The sequence below is a fragment of the Phodopus roborovskii genome, unplaced genomic scaffold (genome assembly GCF_943737965.1).
Source record: "Phodopus roborovskii unplaced genomic scaffold, PHOROB, whole genome shotgun sequence".
In the NCBI taxonomy this organism is placed as follows: Eukaryota; Metazoa; Chordata; class Mammalia; order Rodentia; family Cricetidae; genus Phodopus; species Phodopus roborovskii.
In genome coordinates, this window is record NW_026126540.1 from 27,457,610 (window position 1) to 27,482,627 (window position 25,018).

Here is a 25,018-nt window from a genome sequence, read left to right on the forward strand (position 1 = left end):
TTCTATTTCTTCTTAAAGGTCTGGCGCCAACTGAGGCGACCCCAAAGTCTTAAAGAGTCCACGCCGAGCTCCCAGCTCCGGCTCAAAACTGCTTCAGCCCGGGGGCTGGGGGACGCGAGCCAAGAACGCGCGGGGTCACGCGCCGGGCAAGCGCCAAACTGGCCGCAGCCCCAGAGCGGCCCTGAGGGCGGGGCTGCTGCGGGGCGGGGCGGGGCGGGGCGGGACGGGGCGGGGCCGGCCGCACCGGGCGGGAGGAGGCCCGGGGGCGGCTAGGGTGTCACCGCCAACCCGCTCCGGCCGGAAACGGGCGCTTGTTTCCGGCCGGACGGCCGAAAGCCACCGATCCTGAACCAGCCGCTGGAGTCGGAGTGGTGACCCGGTGTGGAGCCGGCGGAAAGCCGCTGGGAAGAGGCCAGCTTCGGTCAGTCCCGGCTTGGCTCCAGCTCCAGTTCCTGTGGAGAGCAACAGTCGCGGTCGCAGTGTCCGCCTCCATCGTCGTCGGGGGAGGGGCCGCTCGGACCCCGGGGTCACTGCCGAGGAATGAGGAGAGGCGGCCGGGCCCCGCGCTCCGCCCCGGCCTAGAGCCTTGCCCTGAGAGTCGCGAGGGTAACGGAGCCCCCAGCCCTGACGCCCTCCCCGTCTTCCCCCGCCCCTCCCGCCTCTCCAGCGCCCCAAACTCCGCGCCTCCGAGCTCCACTGCTCCCTCTTTCTGACCAGACTTCACCTGAAGCCATCTCCCTCGAGCACCCGCTCCTCGCCTCGCCGCTCCCTGCTTCGTCCCACCTTCCCCTTCGAGCCAATCTTTCACCTGCGTCCCGCGCTCCCAGCCCTGCCTGGCGGTTCCTGCCCTCTCCCGAGCTGTGCTGGGCAGTTGGGATGGTCCCCTCTTGTCAGATAGATTTTTGGGGGAGGGATGGCGGAGGGGATGCAGCCGCCGGTCCCCTCGTCCCAGTGGGATAAAGTTCTTTTAAAGTCACTATAAAAGACAAATGAAAGACAAGTTTGTTCTCCTTATCCATAGCCAAATGGGGTGCGTCCAGTAAAGGAGGAAGGGGGTGGGGAGGGGGGGGGAGAGGAGAGAGACTGAGAGACTGCGTGTGAGTGTAGGTGTAGAAATTCTGGGGTAGGCTTATGGACTTTAGGAAAAAAAGAAAAGTTGCTCTGAGCCGATGGAAACTTTAGAGGCTGCTGATGAGTAAGCCGGGGGCTGCGTGATCTCACTCTTCTCATAATTACTAGGTTAACGGTGTGGCTCCTGTCGAGATGGAATGGGATTTGTTTACTGGGCCGGCGTATTTTTAGCCTGTCGGCTCACAAGGACCAGCCCTCAGAGTCTGTCTCTCCTCTCTGGTGATTGAGTGTCTCTCTAACCTAGGTGTCTTTTCTGGGCACAAGGCACATGTAAAAATGGGGAAGTTGAAAGAATCGGACTGGTGAAATTTCATCTAAGAGGCTATTCCCCCCCCCCAAAAGAAAAAACCTTCTTAGGGAATTTTCATGACTGCAAAGCCAAGAGCTAACTTGACTTTGGCTTTTGCTTTCCTTATCTTTTTGCGAGTACTACAGAAGATGTTTTATTTAGGAAACTAGAAGCTGGTAATTTGTCAGTCTTTGGCTTTTCCTACTATGTATTTAGGTCTTTCAGGAGGTTGGACCCCTTTGTCTCCCAAAACCTGTTTCAGAGGTGGAAAGGCTGAATGAGAAGTAGTAGTGGTGAGAAGATGAATCCAAAACAGTAGCTAATTTCTATCTTAGTTTTTTCTCTATTGCATAACTAAAAAGACATTTAGAAAATGTGTTTCTTAGTAAATGAGAGTCTTTTCCTGAAGGGATGGAGAAGCCTGCCCGGGAGAATCAGACTTGTAGTTAAATGTTGGCCCTAGGTAACTTTCAAATGAACACATTCTAGGTAAACAATGAGGAATTAATTATGTTCTTTGCCCTCATTGTTTTCAAGCAGGTCTTGTAAGTTTACTAACCTGCTGTGTTAGTCTACTGATGTTTTGAAGGCTGAACAGAACTGTAAGATAAAAGAAATTGGCTGTTCCTTATGTGCAGAGCTGAATAGCAGTCTGTTCTAACTTCACTAGTGAACTTGTATCTTCAGAGTGCCTCCCTAACACAGGCCATTTTCTGTGTACTTAGAGACGGAACACGAACACAAATATTAGCTCATGCTACAAATAATAGAGAAGGTAAATATGCTGAAAACAAATTCCAAAACCAAAATAGATTTTTTTCCCGATTTCTTCCTCATTTTGGATTATCAGCACCTTCTGCCAATCATTATCCATTAACGTGAATAATTTAGAATTGAATAGATATCTGCTTTGGACATTACACATTCAAGCAGGAAGTAAAGATGGAGGATTGTTTTCAAACTACTACTGATTTATTTATTTATTTTTGGTGGTCTGATTTGTCTTATTCCTTTCATTTAGTAGCAGGGACTTCTGTGGAGGAAAAAAGTAAAACTTTGTCAAAGAAAAAAGGCTAGTTTGTTGTATAAGGCAGGATGACCAGCAGTGGGTTCAGAAGTGTGTAAGGTCAGATGACTAGAGATGGATGCTCATTGTTAGATGCACTGTGGAGTTATGTCACTAACTTGGAAATGTTCTTGAAGTAATAATTGCTTTATTTCTCTTCCTCTTCTACCCATTAGTGGGAAAATATCTCAAATGGAGTCTAAAATTGGATTTTAAAAATCACACATATCCTCTTTAAGTTTTGACTTTTAATAGTTGGTTTTAATCCGTGTGAGTTGCTGGTAATGACATATGGGTAATTTTGAACTTCCTTTTGTTGAACTGTATATATTATTCTCCAGTGTGGGGGTTAAAGAGTTTGTGTAAACCTAGGAGTGAGTGTAGAGCAGACCACTAGATCTACCACTCTTTCTCAGTTCTTAAAAGGGTTGCTTTTTGTTTTTTTGGTTTTTAGAAATTTGAGGTACATTATAAGCAGTCATGTGAGCTATGATGGAACAATTTAGTATCACAAATAAATGTTTACATTGTTATGAGAGCATTGTATTGCTTGTTAAAGTTTCTGAGCTCCAAAATGCCTCAAGTATTCTAACAGTGCTGGTTGAGACTATTGGAGAGAAAGAGAGACAGAGACAGACAGGAGAGGTGTATGTGTGTGTGTGTGCGCGCACGTGTGCGTCTAGAGAAGTGTCCCCCTTACCATCACAAACACTTATTCCACCAAAGGGAAAAATCAGTCCTTGGAAATGTGATTTCCGTGCTTTGTTTCCTGTATGGAATAGCGACTAGAATCTTAGTAGTGCCTGATAGATTCAGACAATTAAAGATAGATTCAGACAATTAAAGTTTTGTGCAGGGCAGTTTTATCATGAACTCAACTGAATTCAATTGGCTTTTTAAAGATAATAGAAGAGAACACTTAAAAAATCCTTGCTGAAAAACAATTGAACACTCCTATGATTAAAGCAACCTCCAAGCTCCAGTGGCAGCCTTTGGGGAGATGGAAAGATGTACAACCAATGTCTTTTCCCTTGGAGTGGGGGATGAGGGGTAGCAAGGTAACAGGAGACATGGAACAGGGCAAAGCAGGCTGGTGACATATAAATGGAAAGAGGCTTTAGAGTTTAAACTCTTTAAAATGTGGGAAGCTGTCTAAACAGAACCAAGTTTAATGTGCTATACTGGCATGTGTATGGGCTGGAGAAAACTTGAAGTAACAAGGAATTAATGAGATTAAACAAAGGGAACTTTCTGAATTTGTTTTGAAACGGACTTGGGAGGTTATGGATTAGTCATAGAATTATGGACTATGAAATTAGATGGACTTTGGTTCTTCTCTTTATAACATTACCTTGCCCATGTCACTACCTATAAATATGTACATTGAAGTCAATGAAAACTGTTTTCTGTGTTAGGAATAAAAGGGAAAGATTTTCTGAGTGTCTAGGGATGCTTTCTTAGCATGCAGGGATCTCTAGATTCTGTCCCCGGCACTGAACAGATTGGGTGTGGTGATGCATATATGTAGTCCCTGTTCCTGGGAGATAGAGGCAGGAGGATCAGAGGTGGGGTATGGGAACCTTTCCTTGGCTATGTAATGAATTCAGGCCCAGCCTGGGATATATGAAACCCAGTCTCAAAAACCCAACGAAAGCATTTTCCAAATAAAGTATAGAATATACAATGTGCAATGATGGCGTGTATGAATGACTAAGTTATGTGTGAGAATGACTGATGAGAATGTGGGTTGGTCAAATCATGGGGAGTAAGAGGGTGGAAAGGACTCAGAGGCAGACTGTTGGATGTGGACAGAAGGGTCAATAGAGTCATTGTAGGGCCTTGAACAAAGGATGGATTTAATGAGAAATATTGAGCCCTTTGGTCTCAGGGACAAGGAGTCAGGCAGGAGCCGGTACATTGTGACTCTTCATCTTCTTTTCTGTACCATCCTGGCCCAAAGAGATTTAGCTAGTAGCTGAAAGATTCCATATAGAAGTTTTTGCGTTTGCATACCTTGCTGTCTGAGCTCTGCTTGTCCCTGTCTCATAGTGCACCAGCCTGTGGAGAAATCGCAAGACTATGGCGGGGTTCTGCTCAAAAGCTTGTGGTAAGGATGACACTGTTTCAAGGGCATTTAGTTCTGCTAATGTAGAGTACTTCATGAACAAATGTATTGTTTTAAAAATGCATTATTTTGTTTGTCAGTGGTAGCACATGCCTTTAATCTTAGCTCTCAGGAGACAGAGGCAAGCAGATCTCTGTAAGCCTGTTCTACAGAGCCAGTTCTAGATCAGCCTGTTCTACAGAGCCAGTTCTAGATCAGCCAAGGCTACCAAAGAAACCCTGTCTTGAAAAACAAAAACAAACACAAAAACCCCAAAATCATTATTTTTAAAGCCAGACATTATTTTGAGGGTTATACTGAAGTTTACATTTCTAAGCCTATATTACCACGTAGCAAAGAAAAGACTAGGAATGATGGGGTACAATTAATTTTGGCTTAAATATATGGCTTTAGAAATCCACAAAATTAATAGTTCAATTATGGGTAATTAAACTAGACTATACTAAGTATCTTAATGTAGGCTAACTTCAAAATCTGTGAAGGTTGAATGTGGCTTCTCAGGCTATCTCCCTCATACATGAGAACAATTGGTAGATGGTGCCTATATTCTAGCTAGAATGAATCTTCATTCACGGTATCTGGGGAACCTCACTGCATGTTAAAGACTAAGGTAGCTTTCTTAAATGTCTTGGACACTGAAAAATCTTCTCCAGATATCCTGGAGGAAAATTCTTTGATGACATGACTAATTTAAGAAAGGCAGTGGTGGTGGTGAAAGGTCTCCACATAGAAACAAAAGCACACAGCTGTTCTTTAGTGGATTGACACCCTCATCCCTGCCAGCCACCACCTTCTTGTAGTCATTACAAAACTATGTGTTTGTGATGTCATGAACACAGCTTATTACCATGAGTCAGGTGATTATGTTTCTGAATTGGAAACCAGAGGCAGCAGAGACAGCAATTTTATCATATACAGCTAGATTGGAATTAATTTCAACTGTATTATTTAGTATGTCTTATCTCTTCTAAAAGACAGTTTGGGATAAGAGGGGTTAATTAAACTTGTTTTTATTCAGTTCTATGCTAAGTGCTTGAAGGACCAGGGGGAAATGACAGCTTTGTGTCCTTGAAGAGTTTTGAGTTCAGTTGCAAGTAAGAGGAATGGAGTGAATATTTATTGAACCGTATTTACATGCCAGACACAGTTTTAAATTAAAAGTAAATTGATAATTGTATAGCCCAGGCCTTATACCATAGACACTTTAGGAGAAGAGTACTCTGGTAATCATGAAAGGTACCACTGAGGAATTACAGCATTTTAAATGCTTTTTTTTTTTTTTAAGTGCCTTAAGAAATCCAGGTATAATGACACACACCTGTAATCCTAAATCCTAGCATATGAGAAGCTGAAGATCAAAAATTGTGGGTTTCAGATCAGCTGAAGCAGCAGAGCAAATGGTGTACACACACACACACACACACACACACACACACACTCACTCACTCCCTCTCCCTAGGTGGAGGTGGCCATACCTTTAAGGGGAGGCAGAAAGAAGCAGGCAGATCTCTGAATTCCAGGACAGTCAGTGCTACATAGAGAAACCCTGTCTCAAAAAACAAAACAAAACAAAACCACCCCCCCCAAACCAAAACAATAAAAACCAAGAAATAAAAGGAACCAAAATCCTGGGAACAATAATATTCAAGATATTCTAGGGGCATTGATTAGATTGACCTAAGTAGTAGGAAAATGAGGGTTTTAGGATTGTGTTTATGGGAAGAGGGAGTCTTAAAAAGCTAGGCTAATACATTTATGTGTTAAGAGATAGAAAGTAGGGAAAAGGGAACCTATGAAGTTTTTTTTTTTTTTTTTTTTTTTTTTTTAATTAGAAATAAGACAGTAAGACACAAGTTGGCTTGTTTTAAAGGGAAGAGGGATTGATACCTGGAGTGTGAAGTGATGAGGCTTGAGAATGGTTTTGGTTTTGAAGGTGAATATTGAAAAAGAGTAGAAATGAGATAGTGAAAGGATAGTTGAAAAACTAGTGAGGATTGGCTGTGGGAGACACAGGAGGGCAATGAGTCAGATAGGACTTGTCAAGCCTGGGCTGTATGACACACTGACTGAGATAAAGACATTATGAAGATCTCCTTATTTTTACTTTTTTGAAGAATGTTGTATGTGTGTGGGAGGTCCTGCATGTTTGTATGTGTACCATGTGCATGTCTCTCTTGGCCATGTTAGGGTGTCAGATTCCCTAAAACTTGTTAAATTACAGGCGGTTGTGAGCCGCCTGATATGAGTGCTGCCCTGAACCCTGGTCCTCTGAAAGAGCAGTCAGTGCCCTTAAATCTCAGTTATCTCTGCAGCCTCACATTTCTTTATTTTTAGGGAAAACATGAGTTCAGTTTGGGATGATTTCAAGTGGCACATGTCTGCAAGAAAGCTGTTGTGGTTAGGAGCCTAAAGTTGGGTGGAGGTAGTGGATAACAGGTCTGAGCAGCAATGGACCCACGGTGGTTGTGTGCGGACTGGGTTGGAGAAGGCAGCATGGTGAAGACTGGCAGTGAGCCTGAGTGTCAGCACTCTTTCCCCCAGGCTCCCAGTTGTTCTTTCTCCTTTCCAGTTTATTTGGTTCTGTTTTCTATTCTTATGCCCCATCCAGGGTCTGTTGGATGTTTTCCATCTTACAAACTCTGTCCTATGTGCTAGAGATGGAGATGGGTCAGGAAAAGTCTCTGCTCTCATTTAGTGATTCTCAACCTGATGAATCACGACCCCTGTGATTCATGAGATTGATATGGGTCACCTATCAGATACTTATATTACTACTCTTAACAGTAGCAAAATTATAAAAGTTATGCAAAAGCAAAAGGTTATGAAGTAGCAACATGAACTGTATTAAAAGGGTCACAACATTATGAAGGTTGAGAACTACTGGTCTAATTGAAAGATAGTAAATATGTTAAGTGTGATAATAGCTGTAATAAAAGCTAAGGGGTAGAGAATGGAGGCCCACAGATCAGTTCTGCCTTGGGCATGCAACAATAGGACTAATGAGACCTCCCAGAGGAGATGCCGTTGACCAGAGAATGATGAACCAAGCATATAGCCTAAAGAGACCAAGAGTAGCACACTCTAGGCTGAGACTATACCTTGAGTGGAAAAGCTTAAAGGAATGAAACAGTCATGTAGTGCCTAAGAAATTATGGCTGGCAGACAAGATTGGACAAGGTTAGATCATGTGGAGCTTTATCACCTGTCAGTGTGTCCATCCATCCATCCATCCATCCATCCATCCATCCATCCATCCATGCGTCCATTGTTTATTGAGATGGAGTTTCATGCTGTAACCCCGGCAGGCCTGGAATTTAACTATGTGGCTCAGGCTGTCTTGAACTTACAGCTGTTCTTTTTCTAGTCTCATAAATGCTCCTAAGTACAGATGGGAACCTCCATGCCTGACTTGTGTTTATTTTGTGGTGCTGAGAACTGAACTCAGTGTCTCCTGCATGCTGGGTAAGTGCTCCACCACTGGAGTGCTTTATCCGGTAATAAGGATTATGAGCATATGGTGACGAGTTTCAAATCCAAGAAAGGTTTTTTTCAGTGGTATATAACATATATTTGGGATGAACAAAGCGAAGGGCCTTTCAGTAATTTCCTGTTCAACCAAAGCATATTTGTTGATGGAGTTTATGAAGTCAGAGAATTGGAGGGATTATGATGTTTTCTTATTAATTTGCAGATTGAATACCTGATGATTTAATCAGAATCACAGTAGTTTTGATAGCTCAGTCTAGAATTCAGTCTTCAGTGGCTGACCTTTGGCAGGTGATTAATAAATGTGAACATCACACTGTTCTCTCTCTTGTCCTATTTCAGGGTTTGTTTTATTCTCCCACCTTGTATTGTGCTAAAAGACAGAAGTGTTTGTTACCCCCATTCCACTGTCCTTTTTAACCAAAATGGACAGTGGTATTTCCCAAGGTTTAATTGAGAAAGTCCTGCTTTGAAAGTACCACTGAAGAGGGACTTTTGATCTGGGTCAATTAGGTGCCCAGGAGGGAGATGAATAGTATGGTAGGATTATCAGCTGTAATGGTTGGATGTAGAAGGAAGTCAAGGTTTTACTGAGTATGTAGATTTATTTTTCTTTCCCACTAAATTCCCTTCAGGTTGTTTTCCTTTAAACTTAGTTTTAGTTGGGCCAGCAAAACTTTTGTTAAGAATAGGCTATGGGTTATGGTGGCCTTCTATTGTAATTCCAGCACTTAGAGGGCTGATGCAAAGGATGGTAAGTTTGAGGTTAGCCTATACTACAGTAATGAGACCGACCCTATCATCGCCCCCCCCCCAATCCCCAACCACCATGGTGGCTCCTACCTATAATCCCAGCAATTAGTAGGCTAAAGTAGAAGGACTTCAGGGTATTTGAGCCCAGCCTGAAATACATAGTGAGCATTAGAACTGTTTGGATCACAAAATGAGACTTTGTCTCAAAAAGCAACAATGACAAACAAAAAGGACCTCAAACCAAAACAAACAGGCATAGTAAATCAGACAGTATTCTCAGATTCACACTTTCCTGTGCTTGTAATTGTGAAAGGAGGTTTTAATGAGAGTTTGTGTGTGTGTCCTTTTTGGCTGGGGAAGAAGAGGATCAGATAGAGAACATTTTCAGTTTCCTGATTCCCTGGGGAAGTTGAGACTGAGGTGTGGAAGGATGGGTACCTTCTGACGGCCTTCCTGAGATCTTGACTGACTTGCAGTTTTCTTCTGTTTTCTGAGCTGTGTCAACATCTTCCCCAGGGAAGGGCTTTGGTTTGGAAGTTGTCCACTTCAGCAGAGCTGCCAATTCTTGATTCTTTCTCAAGTGGGCAAGGGTACATTTTGTTTTTGTTGTGAGTGTTGGGGGAGGGGAGGAAGGGGTACAGAAGAGCTACTCACAGCCAGTCCTTGTCTGGGTTCCTGTGTAGCTGGAAGTTTCCTTGGCTTTGTTTTGGTGGAGATGACTTTGCTCCACCGGCATTTAAGTTATTTGGGAAGGTGGTTCTCACTGCCCTCAGCTATCTGATTGGGATGGCAAGTATAAAAACTTCATTCTCTTTTTTACATGTCGATCCCAGTTCCCTCTCCCTCCCTCCCTCCCTCTTACCCTCTCTCCCCCATTACATGCACCCTGACTACCCTCCCCTCCCATACTCCCACCCCAATTCCACATGTAGGGCTATGCCACCCAGGTGGGGTCATGTAAATCTGTCCAGTCATGTGAAGTAGAGTCTAGGACTTCTCTCCTGTCTGTAGGTTAAGGCAGTTAACCCTCCACCGGGGGTGTTGCAAGGTTCTTTTGTGCACCAGGAATACATCCTGGCTCCACTCTCTGAGGTCCCTTAGACTGCTCAGTCCTTCTAGCTGAAACCCATATTCAGGGGGTCTGAGTCAGTCCCATGCTGGACTCGCTTATATATGGATTTCAGACCTAGGGCAAAGGATCACCAGCCTATAATTCACATCACCAGAGGAACTAGGATACAAGGTGTATTCTAAGAGATTCATAAAAACTTCATTCTTAACCAGTATTGTCAACCCCTACTTCCCCCTGTTCTAGACACTTCTTGTGTATACTGTGTGAAGTATTTATGACTCTTCAGTCTAAAATGAAACCAGTCATGTATTCCCTTAAAACAGTGGTTCTCAACTTGTAGGTCGAAGCCCCTTTGGGGGTTGTTGAAGGATCCTTTCACAGGGGTCGCATATCACATATCCTTCATTTCAGATGTTTACATCACATTCACATTGGTATCAAAATTACAGTTATGAAGTAACAACAAAATAATTTTATTGTTGGGGGGTCATCATAATGGAGTGGTGCATTAAAGAGTTGTCTTAAAAGGTTAGGGGGAGTATCCTGATTCTGAGTGTTATTATTGCTTTATGGCCATTATTTCTGGTTTTCCTCTATTATGCTGGACATCAACCCCACGGCCACCTTTACATGCTAGGGGAGTACTGTGCCACTGAGCTATATTCCCCAACCAGTGATTACCCCTGTTTCCCAACTACTTAGACCTTCTTTTTTAATTTTTTGTTTGTTTTTGTGTTTTGAGACAGAGTTTCCCTTTGTAGTGCTGGCTCTTCTGGAACTCACTTTGTAGGCTGCCCTGGAACTTAGATCTACCTGCCTTTGCCTCCTAAGTGCTGGGATTAAAGGTGTATACTACCACTGCCTGGCTCCTTTTCATGAGGACCTAGTTTAAACATTTAGAAAAATGTATAGAAAAGCCGTAACAGATAATTTTGAGCCCACAACTCAAATACAAAGAATATTAATATTTTTATCATATTTGCTTTATATGTTTTGTATACTTTTAAACATTTCACAAATATAGTCAAAGTCCTAGCCTACATCCATCCCCCTTTTCAAGAGAGACTGAGCCTGATCATTTCATTTTAGATTTTAAACTTTTCCCTACATATTGCATATTCATAAACATGTTTATGTATATGATATAAATCCTGTGCAAGTATAGTCTTACTATAAACAGGTTATACAGTGTTTACAGTGCTCTCAAAATTACTTTTGCAGCTGTGTCTAGTTTATGCTGTCACTTAATCTTTAAGTTTACTTCCTCTTTCCACTGTTAAAGAACCCCTATCAGCCTTTAAGCTTTAGTGTTTGGTCTTTCACAGCAGGACAAAACTGTCCCACTGCTGATTTGTACCATTTTGTTGGTACTTGTCATTGTAGTGTTTGTATATTCTCATCCTTCAGTTTATTTGTGCCATTGGCATACCTCCTAAGCACTGTAAGTGCCTTAAGAACAGATAAGCAGTCTCTTTGAGTTTTGTTTTCCTTGTGGGTCTTACAACACTAAATATTTAGTAACTATTAGTCATCATTAGTGATTAAATGGTCAGATTAATAAAAAAAATAAAGGTATCCATTGCGTTAGTGAACTCTTTATTTAAAATTTTGACATGGGGGCTGGAGAATGGCTCAGGGGTTAAGAGAATGGCACTGACTGCTCTTCTAGAGGACCCGGGTTCAATTTCTAGCACCCACATGGCAGCTCACAACTGTCTATAATTCCTGTTTCTATTCAGGGTTCCATGGGACACAACATCCGTGGTGAAACACTAGTGCACATAAAAGTAAATAAATAAAAGAATGTCATTATTTTAAAAAATATTTGACACGGTCCTATAAAAATAAATTCTGCAATAAAAAGTATATTGAAATATACATAAAGTACACTTAGGACTCATTTCCTGCAGGGAATGAAAGCACACATTCCTTGGAAATTGAAGCAGAAATCGATAGATGATACCATCACAGTGGGGAAACTCTTGGGAATTGATCCTGGTGACTTTTGATCCTTGTATGCTCCTGTGGCCAGACTCACTTCACCAGCTATCAAGTTCTGCTTTTGTTGTCAAGGTCTTGACATCCTCATTAGAGATGAATACACACACACGCACGCACACACACACACACACACACACACACACACACACACACACACCCTCTGTTTATTAAATACTGCTGAGGACCTGGAAGTTTTGGCCTCTAAAGAAGAAAATGTGATACACAGTCTTACATGTGTGCATGTATTTTTAACAATGTCTCCTACCTCCAGCACACACACTTTCTTACATGTGTACATTTTAGCCATGTCTCCTCCCATCTCTGGCTTCAAAACTTTTTTTTTAAAGATAGGGTCTCATTATGTAGCTCATACTGGCCTGTCCTAGAATTCATAGTACTGCCTTGGCCTGCCCACTCTGGGATTACCAATTTTGTTGTTGTTTTTTTCGACACAGGGTTTCTCTGTGTCACTAGCTCTGGCTGATCTGTAGACCAGGCTGCCCTTGAACTCAGAGATTCAGCTACCTCTGCCTCTAGGATTAAGGGCATGCACCACCACTGCCTAGCTGGCTGACTTTCTCTCTCTCTGCCCTTTCCTCCCTCTTCTCCTCCCCTTCTCCTTCCCTAACCCTTTCCTTTCTCCTTCTTTTCTTCTTCTTTTTTCTTTCTTTCTTTTTTTTTAATTAATTAATTAATTAATTATTTTTAAATTGAGGAAGCCTAGCCAGGTATTGGTTGTATGCATCTTTAATCCTAGCACTTAGGAGGCAGATGCAGGCAGGTAAATCTCTTGAGTTCTAGCCTAGCCAGGTCTACAGGGTGAGTTCCAGGAAAGCTTGAACTGTTACATTGAGAAAACAAACAGACAAAATTGAGGAGGCCAGGATGTTTCAAAGCTACATCTGATTGTTTTAAAAGCTTCAAAAGTATATTAGTTCTACAGCATGGAATCCCAATTAAAGTATGTTTGGGCCTGAGTGTTATGCCCTACCTCCAAGTAAGACTTAAATATTAAGGCAACTGTATGAAGTTGTCATTATGTGGTTTAAACAGTCAAATACTGGTAATTTTATATACTTAAATTTATATGTTTAACAGGAAGTTTAATTTCCTCTTGGCGTTCGAAAGCATAGTATTGTTAAGTTTTTTAGGTAGATAATCCCAAATCCAATTATATCTCTGAAATGTACTCCTGAATTTTATTTCAACTACTTTTCTTTACAGTTACCATTAGGTCAAATTTTGATGGAGTGGCTATTTTGGGTCATATATATGGGTTATTGAAGAAGGTTGTAAGGGAATGTGTGGGTCCAAGGTAGCTTCAATTAATGTCTTCAGATTCAATTGTTAATAATTAGGGATGTGGAGATAGCTCAATCAGTAATTTAGCTTTGATCAAAGAAGCTGGTGGTGTACACCTTTAATCCCAGCACTTGGGAGGCAGAGAGAGGTAGATCTCTTTGAGTTTGAGGCCAGCCTGGTCTACAGATTGAGTTCTAAGACAGCCAGGACTGTTTTACAGAGAAACCCTGTCTTGAAAAATCAAAGCAAAACAATGCCACCCACCCCCCCACCCCATACACACAAAGAAGCCTGAGGTGAAAACTCTTGCTGTGACAATGTACATGCCATTGTGTTAGGTTTAATAAGTTTACATATCTTATAAATGATTAAACCTCCCCCAGGCTATCTGCATGTTGTCTTTCCAGTCTCCATAAGGGAGATCTGGTGTTGGAGAAAATTAACTGTGGTCTTTGACTTCATTTAGGGCCTTGGGGAAGGAACAGGGAAGGAAGGAGCCCCAGACTATTCTGCTATCTTGTGGTTCCCAGAGTATTCTTAGGTTGGGGAGGAAGATGCTGAAGTTAGGGAAAGATCAAAGAAGCAGCAGAGATTAGCAGGTACTGCACAATAGGACGGGGCAGGAATATAGCATCTATTCCTAACTTTCAAACCTGGTCTAAGGTTCTCTGTAAGCCTTGTAATTTAACTATTTCAGGCTATATACTCACAATTAATTGGATAAGTATGGCTGAAAAGGTCAATTTTGTGTTCTGCAGTAGGTGGTTTTTTTCTTTTAAGGCTATTTTAAATGAGTTATTCCTTTTGTGCCTTTTTTGTTTTGTTGTTGTTTTTGTTTTTCAAGACAGGGTTTCTCTGTGAAACAGTCCTGGCTGTCCTGGAACTCACTCTATAGATTAAGCTAACCTGGAACTCACAGAGATCCACCTGCCTCTGTCTCCCAACTGCAGGGGTTAAAGGTGTGTGCCACCACCATTTTGCCCTTTTGTGCCTTTTAAAGTATATATTTTTATTTTACTGACTGATTTGGTGTGCATTGGTGTTTTGCTTGCATGCATGTCTGTGGGAGGGTGTCAGGTTCCCTGGAACTGGAGTTACAGACAGCTGTGAGCTGCTGTTTGGTCTCTGGGAATTGAACCTGGAAGAGCAGTCAGTGTCCCTAAACCACTGAGCTATCTCTCTACCCCCTTTTGTGCCTTTTTAATCATTAGCAGCTAAGACCACAGGAAAAGGAACTTTCTTCTCTGAGACTGTAATGTTAGTAAAGCTTAATGTTATATGGAGCTGGTCTACGTGGGAAAGTGAGGTACAGATACTGGGAAAGTGTGAGGTTGACAACTGCACATTTAAGCAGCAAGTTTTTGTCTGTTGTTGAAGCCCTCTGTGAGTGTCTGCTTGTTTCCTTTGAACGGGGAGTAGCTAACTTGTCTGTTAAGCTCATTTCTTTTGATTTCCTGTCACTTATTAGGGGACAAGTCTCTGATGTCCCTGATTCTTGCTTGCTGTTGTTTACTGACCAGAGATAAGAGACTTCTCATTACTCTTCTCAGAATCCTGAAAATAAAATTTGAAAATTAGAGTTAAGTGTTGCCATATCGTAGCTTCTTTTTCATCATTGTTGTAATTTTTTATAATATACTTGTTTATTATGAAAATTAAGATTATGTAAATTTCCTTTGGTGTTTGCTGATTGGTGAAGATGATGCACCAATGATATTCTAAGAAGGTATTGTCCAATAAATAAGCAAGAGCAGGAGGATAGATAGGTCCTGTGGGGATTCACATTTTGGGTTAAATAGAACTTGGTTTACACACACACACACACACACACACACACACACACACACACACACACACAGAGAGAGAGAGAGAGAGAGGGAGGGGAGAGAGAGATAAACAGATGCAGACTGTGTAACATATATATCATCATACAGCATTTTAGAACTAAAGGAACTTTACATTCACCTATCATTTTCTAGTTGAGGAAAACAAGGACCAGAAAATTTGAATTACTTGTCCAAGATGGTAACTAACAACAAACACTGTATATTTGCTTTCTGAAAAGTTAGGCCTCCAAGTTAGAGTTATACTCATCAAAAAATTAATAGTTAGGGCTTGGGAGATAGCTCAGTTTGATCCCTGTTACCCATATAGAAAAGCTGACTGTGGTGATGGTAATGCTTGTAATCTCTGAACTGGGGGAGGGAGACAGACAGACCCTTAGGTCTCAGTGGCCAACCAGACTAACATACAAGGTGAGTTCCAGGCCAGTGAGAGATTCCTGCCTCAAAAACTAAACAATAAGTGAACAAATAATCAATAACTGAAAGCAGAATGACATTGAATATAATTCTGTGGCCTCCACATACACAGGTACATGTATTTGTGTCTGCACCTACATACACAGTGAACTTGGATGCACATGAACAAAGAAGTTAATAATTTTGTGAGTACTAAATATTTACAAATGAGGTAAATAGGCAAGTCATGAACACTAACTACCAAGTGAGGAATCAATTTATGTAGCATTCTATGTAAGTATGGAAGGGATAGGTAAAAATGTCCCCTGATGAATAGTGAAAAATTTGAGTGATTTGAAGAGAAATGCAATTTAGTAATTCTTATTGTAGAAAAGGGATATTTTCACATGGGATAGAGCAATAGGAAAGCTTAGTTGGGTTGGTTTTGGATACCTTTTTTGAGGTATTTGTGGTGGGAAGGAACCTTTGGAAAACTCTGATTGTAACCAGAGGCTTTCAGCTAATACTGAATTGAGAGTTGAAGTCACTAGTTTGTTTTTCTCCAGTAAGCAATAGCGCTCGGCCTGGAGCTCTCTTGACTGTCCTTCAGTGCTCTCTTTTACCGTATCATATTGCTTAGGAGAAGGTAGGTTGTGGTTAAAAGTGCAGATCAGATGCCTGGGAAATGGAATGGGAAGTTAACAACCACATTATGATGAGGTCTAACCACAGGCTGTTTCAGTTCTGGATAGGTTTTCTGTGTACTTAAACACTACTGTGAACTCACAGCTGTCATGCTCAGAGTACACTACAACAAGCAATTAGTGTTGTCTTCTTTTGAGACGCAGCTCTTTGTATTCAAAAGGAAAGTTTCCTTTGGATTTTAGATTTAAATTATATTCTTTTTGACTCTTAGGTTTAAAGATAAAATAATTTTTCCATTGCAAGTGGAATGGCTGCTTGGGTTAGCAAGCTGGAGGTAACATTGTCAGCAGTTAGGAACTACTTACATAGATGCTCTTACCTAAAAAGGGACATGAGTACTGTGAAACTGGTGAATATTTTTACTAACAGAGTAGAGGCTTTTACATGGTTTTAAGATATGTAACCAGATACATTAAGATAGTGCTCTTTTTCACCCCTCCCCTTTCCTTTTTGGCCACGATTTTATCTACATGTTGACAGATGCCCAAGGATTCAGAAAAACATTTTCTGAATTGCCATTTGCTATTTTTCAACTGTAAGGGCCTGGCACTGCTCGTAATTTCATCTGCCAAGACTGTGTTTGCTGGGTTCTGTGACTAGGTTTCTGGTAGTAAACAGCTTCTAACACATGGCTTGTACGGCCCATAACTTCTGACCTGGCTGGAGAATAAAAGGAAGACAGTATTACTGTTTGATAGTAGATTCTGCCCTGCCTTTAAGCCAGACACTGTATATTTCATTTAGTACAGCAGTTCCCTAAGTTAGATATTGTTGCGAACAGTTTCAGATGAATTATTCAAAATAGTCATTGTTGAGGTACTGTATTGAGTACTAAGGCATACTTAGTACTTTGTACTAAGTATAAGGCACTGAACACTAAGATACTGAGAATATTATAGTGAATGTCACATGAAGTCCCTGCCAGAACAACTTACCAAGTTACAAGAAGGGGAGTGATAGAGCTTTGATGGATTCCAGAGGTAACATCTACAACCATTATTACATTAGGCTGTCATATATATCATAATCTTTAAATACATAAGTCAGACAAATTATAAAAATTGGTGGGATATCCTGGATTCCTTTGTTCTGAAGGCTCTTGATGAATACAAGAAAGAAGTGTGTCTGTGCTGACAGTCTCACTTGCTCAAAATTGCCTCTTCTTCTTTCCCTACTGGACAATATGGCCTGCTTTAGACTGTGTGTCTTGAAGACTGGGAAGAATTTGCTTCCTTGGCTTCCTGAAAGTACCATGTCACTCAGTGATGAGTAATGCATCGTTAACAGTGTTATATAGTCAGTACAGAAGGGCCTTTTTTTTTTTTTTTTTTTTTTTTTTTTTGTCTTTTTCCCAGTTCTTCCTGATGAGTATGTGAACAGGAACACTTTAGTTAGATTTACCTTCTGCAGTTCATTCTGTTTTCTGTATCATAATTCTGGGAAAGAGTTTTGAGAGTGAGAAGAAAGAATTGGGTGTTCTGTGCTTAGCCACAGTCAGTTTTATTTGCATTCTAAGTGGATTCTTTAGCTCATGTTAGTAAGAGTACTCATTTTGTTCTTCCTCCTCCTTTCTTCTGTTTGGTTTGTCGGGACAGGGGTTCTCATGTAGCAGCCCTGGCTGCCCTGGACTGGGTTTGTAGACCACTCTGGCCTCCCAGGGATCGGTCTGCCTCTGCCTCCTGAGTGCTGGGATTAAAGGTATAATCATTTTAAATTATGGCCATTGTTGTCTTGTGCCAACAATTGGGATAAGTGATATTCAAGAATTTCAAAAGAGGTACAAGGATTTCTTTTAGAAATTACTAGAAAGCATTATAAATGCTTAAGACTCAGAATCTGGATTCCATTTGTGGTCTAGAATTTAGGTAGGATCAAAGTTGTAGGTATTAGGGGCTGGAGAGGTGGCTCAGAGGTTAAGAGCACTGTCACAACCGTCTGTAATGAGATCTGGTGCCCTCTTCTGGTGTGCAGATACATATGGATATGGAGGCAGAATGTTGTGTATATAATAAGTAAAATATTTTTAAAGAAGTTAACCAAAAATAAATTAAAAAAAAATAAATGTATGTTGTGGGTATTAGAGCTATTTGGTATTGGGGATGCAGTCAGTTTTATATTGGGTGTTGTATACATAACTTCTCCTGTTTTCTGTGACTGAGACCAAAATCCAATTGGAACTTTTTGCTCAAGTTGCTTTTGCCATAGCCACCAGCTGTAGCCTTCTGAGTAATTGGTGATTTGTAACAGGAAGGGTGGTAGTGGAGTGCTGTCTAGCTTGTCCTGCAAGGATCTTAGTCTGCTCCAAAGCCTATTGAATTTTTCTGTTCCAATTCCATATAACGATCTTCATCAAGTTGTTCAGTGGACAGACAGACAGTTTAGGCAAGAAGGTGTATGAAAATCTGCCAATATCCCAAGAGTCCCTAGAATGCCTGTAGCTTTTTGATATTTACAAGCACAGGCTGTTATAGGATTTTGTCAGTAACATTGTCAGGTATCATATGCACCTCACCAGACCATAATACTGTAAGAAGTTTACAGTTGTGCCTGGACCTTGCACTTTGTGTAGACTGAGCTACCATCCTTGTTCTTTTAGATGCACAAAACACTTAGAGGTTAGCATTATGTCATCTGTATAACAAAATCTTTTCCAGAGGACAAGCAGGGCAAGGCAACATCCCGAACCACCATCCCATAATAAATAGCGGGGTTACAAAGATAAAGTTGGTGAAGCACTCTGAAAGTCTGTTGTCATGGATTCTGATCAAGTGTCAGGTGATCCCAGAAATTCACAACTAAAGATACTAAAGGCACATATAAGCAAAGTCTAATATAGCATGGAAAGATTCCATCTATTTGTATCAGTTGCTTCCTCCATAGATCATGGTACAAAGCATGGATGGGAGGTGCTAGCTCAGCTCCCTGTAACCCTTAGTCATTCTTTCTGAGCCATTACATTTCCGTATCCTGGAGCACTTCCATAGAGCCTCCCTACATTTCTCCACACCCGATGAACTCAGTGGGCCTGACTTAATCTGCTCAGACCTTCTACCCAGGAGCAGGGGGAACATGGTCTTGCTCTCCCCTGCTGTACCTGTAGGCTCCCTGAGTCCGACAGGCCCCGGGTTGACACTGTAGTGTTGCCTCCCTGTTCACTGTTCTGGCCGTTGAGGGCATTCCTGGCTGTTCAAACCATGTCCACCTCTAGCATAACCTTTTGCTGGAGGAAAACATGGTGCCCTCAATCTAGAGAGATAATTACTGACCCCTGGGACAGGCTCGATGGTTTTTTACCTATGCTACTCTGTAGCAGAGGTCTTTGGTGAATTGCTCCTTGGGTTTGAAAGCCTTCCAGAAAGCTCCTTAGCACACAATTTGGCTTTCTATCAATTCTTTTTTTATGAACTATATAGCTCAACACAAATATTGCCACATTTGTTTTTGAGTACTTCAGACAGACCTCTTCATCTGTTTTTCCTTAAAAAAATGTAATTATTTTTACTTTATGTGCATTTTTTTGTATGTATGTCTGTATGTCTGTATGATGGTATCTGATCCCTTGGAAATAGAGTTATAGACAGTTATGAGCTGTCATGTGGGTGCTGGGAATTGAACCTGGGTCTTCTAGAAGAATAGCCTATACTCTTAACTGCTGAGCCATCTTCCAGCCCACTTTGCTTTACTTTGTTTTTGTTTTTCAGGACAGGGTTTCTCTGTGTAGCCCTGGCTGTCCTGGAACTCCCTATGTAGACCAGGCTGGCCTTGAACTCAGAGAGATCCATCTGCCTCTGCTTCCCGAGTGCTGGGATTGAAGGTGTGTGCCCTAGCACTGTCTGGCTCTGCTTTACTTTTTTATTATCTTGTTCCCTCACTTTAGAAACCCTCTTTACATGCTGGGATGGAATGCCTTACTCTCTAAGGATTGAGCATTGGGTACCAAGGGACTCGGAATGTATCATGTGAGACTAGTGGGATAGCTGATGTGGGGGTGTCTAATGTAAGAAAAGTGTGATACTTGATAGTCTCCCTGCCCTTGCAGTCCTGGCTCACCTTGGACTCTGACTTCCTTCCCTAGCCTTCACTGTGCTGGTGTTACAGACATGTGCCCCTGTGGCCACTCTATGTTATGTTAAACCTTTAAAAAGTACTCAGGTGCCATGTGTGCCAGTTTGTCTTCCTTGGACATTTCCTCTTTTGTTAAGTATTTCTTCTTTAGAAAGTTATGTCCTAGGGCTGGTGAGATGGATCAGTGAGTAAAGCTTTGCATTTGCCACCATTTGTGCTGGCGTGAGTTTTGTACTTCAAATTCACATAGTAGAAGAGGAGAACTGACTCTCACAGTTGTCCTCTGACCATCATATGTGCCTTGTGGAACGTGGCCCTCTCTCAATGATAATAACAATAATAATAATACAAAAGCTTCCTAAGCATTTAACTGTAGGTGAAGCTTTTGAGGAAAGGGTGGAGGTACACAGTTTTATAGTTTCTGAGGATCTGTAGTTTTGAGGATCTGAGCCTAATACTTGCAGACTGGGTCAGTTTGGCCTATTAAGTGTATAATTTAAGGGGAAATGTGTTATTTTTATTTTGCTTGAGTTAGTCCTTTTTTCTTTCTTTCTTTCTTTCTTTCTTTCTTTCTTGCTTTCTTTTTGTTGATAGAAGTAACTTATTGATCCTTTGGTAGAATTAAGAATTGCTTTTGAATTCTTGTTAAGATAGTTTTCTATAGTGCCTTTTATGTCTTTTCTATTTTTAAAGCCAGTAATTATTACTACCCACACTATTACCACTGTAAATAGTAATGGTTTGATTTCTTAGGTTTGATTTCTTAGGTTAGTTTTAGGGAGAGATTCAGAGACCAGTGAGGTATATAGCTTGTGTACTAATTGATGTTTTTGTAATTTTTGTGGGAGAGGGGAAGGAAAGACCTTTCTTCTGCAAACTTGGTCTGATGCTATGTTCTGTGAAGGGTTACCTAAGTTACTTCTATCCAGTCTGTACGCACAAAGAGCTAAACAGTTTTTTTTGTTTGCATTGTATTTATGCATATGACCTAGAGCTTCTAAAGGTGAAAATGGGCTTGAATTCCCTCATACTTCTGGCATCACTTTAAAAATGCTGGGATTATAGGCAGACACCACCACACTGACTGTAGACTTTTTTTTAGTACATTTTTCTGGAAGCATCCATCTACATAGGAAACAGCTCATCCTGAGTTGGGTGGGGATAAGATCAACCACATTCTTCTAATATGAATCCTGTATAATAGATAGCAAATGTATTTGTCCAGTTCAGAGTCTGGTTGGCTCCCAAAGTAGTGAGCTTGAATAAACAATGCCTTTGATTGCATTATTTGATTAGGTATTTTATCAAAGGACTTCACAGATAACTTTCAGTGACTGGCTTTTTTGTTGTTTTTTTTTTTGAGACAGGGTTTCTCTGCAGCTTTGGAGGCTGTCCTAGAACTCCACAAAGAACCACCTGCCTCTGCCTCCCGAGTGGGGATTAAAGGCGTGCACCACCACCTTCTGGCTGAGCTGATTACCTGCCCCTTTTTGTTTTGTTTTGTTCCTGGAAACTCCCCATTAGGAATTTCTAGAAGGTAGCAGTGGCTTATATATTCCCCTTCACCTCACAGCCAGGCCGGCATTGAGTTAGGAGGTTACATTTCCATTAGTGGACACTTTGCACCTGGGTACCGTTGTGCCTCAGGATGGTGGCCCTTCCTTAGGAGGAGCACAGATATTTTTTTAAGAAGGAAATTAGCTTTAATAAACGTGAGGAGACTTCTTGCTTTGATGCTTTAGGCTTTCTACTTTGGGGCAAACAGGAAATGTATTAAAAGTTGGTGTTTTGTTTCTTGATTTTAGGTGTTTTTGTCCTGTTCTAAACTCAGCAGTGATTTTTTAATTAGTACAAGAGCAGTATGTTCAATAAAAATAAGTTTATTTTGAAAAAGTATAATCTTGCTTCAAACTATCAATATAAAAGTAAAGGAAAAATGATATCTCTATGATGCATAATTTCATCCCACCCTCTTGCCTTAGGCCTTAGGGTATGATGTTGCAGAATACTTCCAAGTAGAGTTTCTCTTTAGTGTTGATTGTACACAAAAGTAATTTGTTTTACTATGTTCCCCCCCCCCCATTGTCTTTATGGGTGATTTCTTTTCCTGAATATGGGTTGCTTAAGGGATTGACTTTTTAAGGGTATATCTTTTTCTTTGGTCCACATCTGATAAAACTGGGTGTACTGATGCATGACTTTAATCCCAGCACTCAGGAGGCAGAGGCTGGTGGATCTCTGTGAGTTCAAGGACAGCCTGGTATACAGAGTGAGTTTCTGGACAGCCAGGGCTGTTACACAGAGAAACTCTGCCTCAAAAAACTTAAAAAAAAAAACTGTCATGTTCTAAAAGTTCATGAATCTAAAATGTGACACAGAAAAACACTGACTTTCTGAGCCTACCTCTGTCCACATAGGATGTTAATTAAGTAAATGAGTACAGTGTAGTACACTGCCTTAGGTAGACTAGAATCATCAGATCGTGCTGTGTGCTCATACCTAATCTTATGTACATAAGTAGAAGAGGCTTGCATATTTTTTTTAAGATTTATTAATGTATGTATATATGTAGACCATGCAAATGCCTGGTGCCTTGTGTGGAAGTCAGAAGAGGACATTAGATTCTCTGGAATTGAAGTGACAGATGGTTGTAAGCTAACATGTGAATGTTGAGAACTGAACTGAGCTACTATGCAAGAGCAGTAAGGACTCTTGAACTGTTGAGCTATCCCTCTAGCTCCCAAAGTTTTACAAATTACTGTTTTATTTTATATGTATAGTTGCGTTGTCTACATGTATGACTGTGTAGCTTGTACTTGCCTAGTACCAGCAGAAGCCAGAAAAGGGTGTTGGATTCCCTAGAACTGGAGTTGTAGGTATGAATGTGGGTGCTGGGAACCAATCCCAGATCCTCTGGAAGGGCAACCAGTGCTCTTAACTGCTGAACCATCCCTCCAGCCCCAACTTATTTCTAAAAGAAAAATACTGTAAGAGGATCAACCTACACAAGTGCAAAAGCTTCAAAGAATGCTGGCGATAAAAGTGGACACTTTTAACTCCAGCTTGGATATGTGGGCATTCATGGGATTGGGGTAATTATTAGGAAGGATAGTAACAGCCTAGATAATATCAATAAGCATGGGTAGTATCTTTGAAAGAAAAATTATTAAGAGTTTTTCTTGTGACTAAACTGATGTGATTTTACCATAAATTTTTGGAGAACAATATGAGCCTGAATCAGAGTCAGAGAATTACCTTGCCATTTGAGTGTTATTTATATATGACAAATGCCTCTGTGTATATGTGTCAGCTATCAGAAAACACAGTTAAGAACCTTAAAGAGTATTTAGTTTAAAACATTTAGAGGATAAAGTCATGATGTGAAGCTCAGGTTGGCCTGGAACTCATTAAGTAGTTGAGGCTGTTCTTGAACTTGGGAGTTTTCCTGCATCAGTCTTTTGAATATTGCTATTACAGGTGTGTACTACTATAATTTGAAACTTCTTTTTTTTTTTTTATGATCTGTCAATGTGTATCACAAACAAAACTACAGAAGCTATTTAGTGGACTTACAGCTATACACATATAAATTGTATGTGTCTATACACCGTTCTTATATTGATGGGGCAGATCGGAAAATGGTAAATATTTGAAACCAACAAATAATTTATTAGCCTATTTTAAGTGTATATACATAGATTAGCATGAATATTTTAGAACCATAACTGTTTGTTACGTGTGTGTGTGTGTGTGTGTGTGTGTGTGTTAAGCAATATGTTAAGTCTGTTCCTAAGCTTTTAAAGTATAAAATCATAATACCAATATCAAGTATTTCCATCGAAATGTAATTTTGTCTCCAGCTTCCTACTGGCCTTAAAGGGTCCACTTCTTAACTCATCTGGGTAAAGTAGTTGTTCTTACATAGATTTGTGCGCTTAGTGACATTACAGGTTTACATTCATCACCCAGCTAGAATGCCTTGAAGGTGGGACCGTGGTTCCTCTTCATTGTATCCCTGCCCTTAAATCAGTGTCTAGAGGATGGTAGTTCAGGTCAGAGGTGTCTAAAAGACCAACTAATAACAATGGCAGGTGCTTTACATAGAACCTATAGGAGTTAAATGAGGTTTAGAGATGGCTAGAAAATATAGATACAGAACTAAAAAGAAAGTGATGAAAATCTTTGAGCTGAAGTATCTAATTTTTGTTGTTGTTTGAAATGCTATCTCACCATGAAGCCTTGGCTCACCATTGTATCTTGAACTCAAGACAATCCTCCTGCCTCAGCTTTCTGAGTGCTGAGATTACAAGTACACACCAATGTGCCTGGCTTTTAAGTATCTAATTTTATAAAAGGAAAACTTCTTTGTCTAATGAAGGCTAAAAATTATTAACTGTATGTGGAAGGAAATCAATTTAACAAAAGAGGGTTTTGATAGAAGTTAATTTCATATGGGTAACACAGTATAGCAGTTTGATTTTCCCCTCCTATCTGGTTTCTCCATTGACTAGATATTTTATAATTGACAAATAATTATCAGGTAGGGAGGTGGTTGGTTTTTACTAAAGGTTAGAGAATTGGCTTTTGAGAGATACTGTTTTGCATTTAGTGTAGGCTGTTGATTTGCTGTTACTGTTAGTAGTGGGATGGGTGTAAGAAATTCAGCAATTGTTAAAGGGTTCAAGTAGAACTTTTGTTTTTGTACGCTATTTTAAAAGTTGACTTTATTGAAAACCCAATTTTGGCTGAGTGTGATGACACACCCCTTTAATCCCAGTTCTCA

General features: G+C 40.8%; 1 protein-coding gene across 2 annotated transcripts in view; it reads left to right on the top strand.

The window, feature by feature from the left end:
- Positions 1-287: 287 nt before the first annotated feature.
- Otud7b (OTU deubiquitinase 7B) overlaps positions 288-25,018 on the top strand; it is a 56,223-nt gene continuing 31,492 nt past the window's right edge. Inside the window, exons 1-2 of one of the 2 annotated variants that reach the window (XM_051198810.1) lie at positions 288-606; positions 4,536-4,593. The gene's annotated coding sequence lies outside the window, so the exon portion shown is untranslated. The remainder of the gene's footprint in view (positions 607-4,535; positions 4,594-25,018) is intronic. The other variant, XM_051198811.1, reaches the window with a different exon arrangement.